At 47.9% G+C, this 5,398-nt stretch overlaps 1 long non-coding RNA gene across 1 annotated transcript; it reads right to left on the bottom strand.

Annotated features, from left to right (window-relative positions):
• Positions 1-2,570: 2,570 nt before the first annotated feature.
• Positions 2,571-4,955, bottom strand: LOC148162797 (uncharacterized). The gene is made up of 2 exons (XR_015766437.1): positions 4,097-4,955; positions 2,571-2,731 (listed from the first exon to the last, which is right to left on the bottom strand). It is a non-coding gene; the product is annotated as an uncharacterized LOC148162797 (long non-coding RNA).
• Positions 4,956-5,398: the final 443 nt, after the last annotated feature.

Below are 5,398 nucleotides of genomic sequence, written 5' to 3'. Positions count from 1 at the left end.
AACCCTTCCTTCACACCCACGCGGCCACACCACTTCCTGTCCGCAATCCCTCCCTGTGTTGCAGCAGCCCAGCCTTGAAGCCTGGGGTTTCCAGCACTGAATCAGGCCCCAGTTTGGGCCCCAAACCTTGGTTGAGAATGATGACACTAACAGACAGGAAAGCGAGAGACCCAAAAGCCCCTCTCTTCTTTCCCATCAACGCTAAGGTTTCCATAGTTCCGGGTGTACTTACCAGGGCTGCGGGTTCTGTCCTAGCAGGAGCTAGAAGACAAGGGGTGGCCCTGAATCTCACGGACACATCTTCCCTCCCACGATATCCAGGAAGTCCTGGCAGGGTCATCCATGCCACGGCAAGAAGGCTTGTAAATGAAAGCCGGTGAGCAGAAAGGAGAATGGGGAGGAGAAAGGGGAGAGGAAGGAAGGGAAGGAGAAAAAGAGGGAGAAGGAAAGAAGGAAGGAGGATGGGGAGAGGGGGATGGGGAACCTGAGCTCTGAACCTAAAGCCTCCCTGCTCCTGGGCAAGTGGTGCTGAATCCCCAGGGGGATGTGCCGCTGGAAGCCCCCAAATAATGACATGTAACTCGAGTGGGGGGGAGAGTGGAGCTGGCCAAGGCCAGAGTGTCTGCAGACCACTCCATGCTTGGAGTCGAGGGAACTTCCCTGCATTGGCCATTTGGAAACAGACCTCCTTGATGAGATTGTCCCCATTTACCTATTTGGGACCAAAGGAGATCAATGAGTTCGCTTCCCCCACCATGGGCATCATCACCTAACGTTAGCATGACCCACGCTGAAAGTCTGTACTTAGCAGGTGCCGATGCTCTTGGTGTGACATGCTTGAAGAACTCGTGTCCTAAATCTGGAGCCGTGTTCAGGGCAGACTCTGGCCCTGGAGGCAGCTCACCTGCTCTTTGGGTGTTCTAGCGTGACCTTTTCGGGTCCAATATTCTTGAGAAGATCAGAAATGTCATCGAAGATCAGACCAAAGGCCACTAGCCCAGAATTCTGACCATGATGCTTAGGAAAGTGCGAGGGACAGTCCAGTGTTTGCATTCAAGACACCATCCTGAAAGGCCAGAGATGGAACTGGAACTTCCCTGATTTCCCTAAAAAACCTGCTACGTATCTCTCCATCCATTATCAAGACCCTTCTTGAACTGGTTTAAGTTCTCAGTTAGTCTAGTGTGGGGCATCAGCCTCTGTTCTGCTCTGAGGCCACCTTCTGCTCTGTCTCAATCTCTGGTCCCTCATTCGTGGACAAAGCAAGGGTCCTTGCCCAGGGCCTGGAAAGTGGCACTGTTCCCAAGCATCCTGGCATTCATGGAGTTCCTTGCAATCTTTCCTCTAGACCAGCAGCAAGACAAAAAAGTACCTTCCCAAATGTCACAAACCCACAGAAAGCTCAATTTGCCAGGCAGTACTTTCTGAAATTGAGAAAGTAAGAGAGTTGGAGAAACACTAGTGGGGGCCAGTGTCCTGAGGTAAAAGAATGGAAAGAACCAGTGAATGTACCTTGCAGTAGTTCTCGAACTATTGCAGTGAATTTGCTAATTATTAATGATTATTAAACTTTATTAGTAATTAATTAATTACTCTAATAACCAATTGTACCCAACCAATACATTTATTTATAGAAGTAAATAATAAAATACTTATTTAAAAATAAAACTTAATGATTAGTCATTAATTTATGAATTAGCTATTGTTTAAACGATCAGTAGTTAAGCGTCCATTGTATGTATATATGTAGGGGGGGACCAGGACCCACAAAGGACAGACACCCCCCAACACATGCACATACCTTAGAGAATCACCTTATCATATAACTTCTTTTTTTTTTTTAAGATTTTATTTATTTATTTGACAGAGAGAGGTACAGCGAGAGAGGGAACACAAGCAGGGGGAGTGGGAGATGGAGAAGCAGGCTCCCCGCTGAGCAGGGAGCCCGATGTGGGGCTCAATCCCCGGACCCTGAGCTCATGACCCGAGCCGAAGGCAGACACTTAGCGACTGAGCCACCCAGGCGCCGCTATCATATAACTTCTGAAATCTCACCTCTAGACCTTTTTCAGTTTGAGGAGGGGAGAGATAATGATGTTCTCCCTCTGGTCTGAACCGGGAACATTCCTACTTAGATCGTAAACAACTATAGGACAGGGATCGTGTTATTTATTCACACATCCCTGGTTGTTTAACACGGTGTCTAGCACATGGTAAGCACTAAAAATATCCGTCTGAGTGATTGATGAAATGAAGGGCTACGCCTTCCCTAGTCCTCATTCCATGTAAGTCCTTACCCCCATTCCACACCCCCATCATTTAATATTACTTCATTTGTGATATGAATTTCTCAGTGTTATTTCCCCATTTAAGGGCATGGAGCTAACCTACTTCCTTTGTTCCTATAATTCTTCATCTGGGTCAGTTTGCCTGTTTTAAATTAGGGATTCCTGTAAGTCAGCAGTGAAGTTGCTTCATAAAGATCTTGTAACAAAAATGACGAAAGCACAGTAGGTTGATGACGATGAAGGTGGAGGTGTGGGGCAGAAAACACACAGGAAACAAACCTCTTGGTTGTTTTCTTCAATTTTATTTAAATGTTGTAAATTGTTACTCTATTTTTATTTGTTCTACAACATTATTATTTAAGTCTTTAATATTTGCTTAGGGGTACTTGACTTAACACGTGTACACAGAGGAGGTAGATACATGAATCTCCAGTGGCTCTCGCCTGGAGGGGAAAAAGAAAGAAATTGAACAGATCAGTCATGGGGAAAACTATATATTGTCTAAGAGGACATTCCTCTATCTAATTACAGACTTTGAATGTCTTTGAGCCATTTTACAACTCTGTAAATTATAGCTAGCTGGTATCAATGCAAAATGATTCTCATCTCTAGACATGCAAATTATGTCCTGTCCCTAGAAGTCAATATACTTTTCTCCCTCCCTCCTCCTTGAAAAACCAGTTTGCTTCCATTGGCACATTCACTTCAATATTTTGAATCTATAAACATGGTGGCTCTGTGGATTCTCTTTTGAACTGGTTACATAACTGCTCAGCTTCCCCATTGATTAATGACCTTTCATCTTTATGATCTTATTTAATCTTTAATAAGTAAAAATTTTAACACCTGTTCATTTCCTATCTGAACAAGGGCCATGACTTTGCCTTTTTTTGCACTTTATTTTTAAACAGGGCCAAATGACCCTAGTGTTGCTGGGCGAAGTTCTCCCCATGTGGACAGAGTCCGAGAAAGCAGGGCAGCATATTGATTGCCATTGAGTGTTGTCTCCAAGGGGCAGAGTCTCTGGGACCATTTCTCCTGTTTTGCTGTCCTGGTCTCTATTATCTTGAATCAGGTCCTCTGATTGGCTCTTCCTCCTCCTTATTGTTTTCTCGAACTCCCGAGCATCCTTTACGTCACCACTAAATGTGATTTTCTCTAGCAATCTTCTGTGATCCGACAAAGTTAATCAAGAGCTCTTACTAAGGTGCTTTCCTAGACTCTGGATGTGAGTCACAGCACACATCCCATTTGATTGTTATTGCTTGTTCTGTTACCTAACTTCAATGAGAAAACGTCTTGGTCCTAAAGAGAATCTTCGTGGAAACATTTTCCTGTCTTCTCTTGCGGTGGACACATCCTCTTGTTTTCTTTATTGTGTATTTTTACATGCGTGGGCACCCTTACTAACACCTGTACCACCTTTTTTTATATTGCTCTCTTTGTCTTTGTTTCTTTCTCCTCCTCTGTCCTCTTTAATAAACCACAGAGCCCACAAAACGCCCACATAACTGAACGTGTATTTGCAAATAAATGCTCGGAAGGCAGCAGGACCCCAGTAAGTTGCAGCTCAGGCTGTTCTCCAGCAGCCTGGGACGTTTCATGGCACAACAGAGGAGCAGGCATCTCCCCGAGGCCACTCTTGGAGTGAACCTGAAGCCAGGGTGCACAGAACTTCCCACCTCCAAAAGAAAACGATGAGTCATCTGCCCCCCCCCCCCCCCCCCCCCCCCGCAGGAAGCTAGGAAAGTAAAAGCATTAGAGGCACCCTGGGCTCCAGATCCGGCTGAGCAAATCTGTGCACTTACCCAGACCGCTTCTTTAGATGAATAAGGAGGAAGATGATGATGCATTTCACAAATACGCAGACACTTTTTCCAAGCCCGGCTTCAGAAAGGCTCTGCAGCGCACTTCCATTTCACCCCCCAGCGGGTGGGCTGGGGGGCGAACAAATGTGGTTGGTGGTCACTGAATGTTCTTGGCCTTCCAGAATATTGCTTGAGAAAATATGGAATCCTGTGTCTTTAAGAACTGACACTGGGTAGAAACAGGATTTGATACCCTGTAGGAGACAGGAGACTTCCCTTTTGCTGTTCAAGTTTCATCTTCAGTTATCAGGAACTTGGGGCGGCGGGGTTGCAGCATAGGACCTGGAGCTGGGCGGCGCAGGTCTGTAAGCTGCTGCTTTTTGGAGATGAATACACTCTTCTTTCTTTTTGAATGTACCTCATCACAGTGAAAAATACGTTTAAGAAAGTCCCTGGTTGACTCTCTACGTCGCAGGGCTTCGCTAGAAGAAAGGAGCATGCTGTGTAGTTCCAGGGGCCGGCCAGTCCCAGGATTCCACGCCCCACCCCCACCCCCGACTCGGCGCTGCCTTTGGTCAGGCTCAGCGCCGGGTGGGCTTGTGGTGCAGCCCTGGCGGCGGGGACCCCCAGCGCGCAGCCCGGTCCGCCGGCCGAGGGAGCAAGCTGACTGACAGCATCAATGAGGAACCCTATGTTGGAAGGCCTTGAAAGTCACGTGGTCCAACCTACTCTTTTCACAGCTACAGCAGTCAAGGCCAGGATGCCAGCAGGGTGCCCCTGAGGACAGTCTGTGTGTGTGGGAGGGTCAGGCCTGTCAGGAATCCAAGTATCTTGACTTCCTGTGGTGTGGTTTTCCTGTTCTTCCACAGAGTTACCAAGCCGCTGCCTCACACAGGCTGTGGGGGGGGGGGGGCGGTGGTTGTGCTGGTGCATCTCGTTTGCCGCCTCAACCTATATACACCTGATCCATTCGCCACCCTTCTCTGCCTTCTCTGTGTCTGCAGGCCGATCCCTGCATCCTTCGGCCCGGGCTCTCCTGATGGCAGGCTCCCAGCTGGCGTTCACCCCCCGGAAGTGTGAAGGCAGGGAGAGGTTGGCTGGGCTCTTTCTTGCCTGTCCCTCCTGACTTGGATCCTTCGTTTTGGCAGTGGCTGCTTCCTCTGTGACTACAGCTTCTCCTGCGCAGGCAGCTCATTTCCCCTGGGCCTCAGTAGTACCATTCTGTCCCTCTGCCCTGTCAGGCCTGGATGTGGTAACGGCTCCCCACTGTTGAAATCCCTTGGACTCCTCCACATCCCTTGT

The sequence above is a fragment of the Eumetopias jubatus genome, unplaced genomic scaffold, assembly GCF_037043125.1.
Source record: "Eumetopias jubatus isolate StellerSeaLion01/CBP00866 unplaced genomic scaffold, mEumJub1_p1.0 scaffold_12, whole genome shotgun sequence".
In the NCBI taxonomy this organism is placed as follows: domain Eukaryota; kingdom Metazoa; phylum Chordata; class Mammalia; order Carnivora; family Otariidae; genus Eumetopias; species Eumetopias jubatus.
The sequence above is the reverse complement of the archived record's forward strand: the minus strand, read 5'-3'. Positions and strand labels throughout refer to the sequence as shown.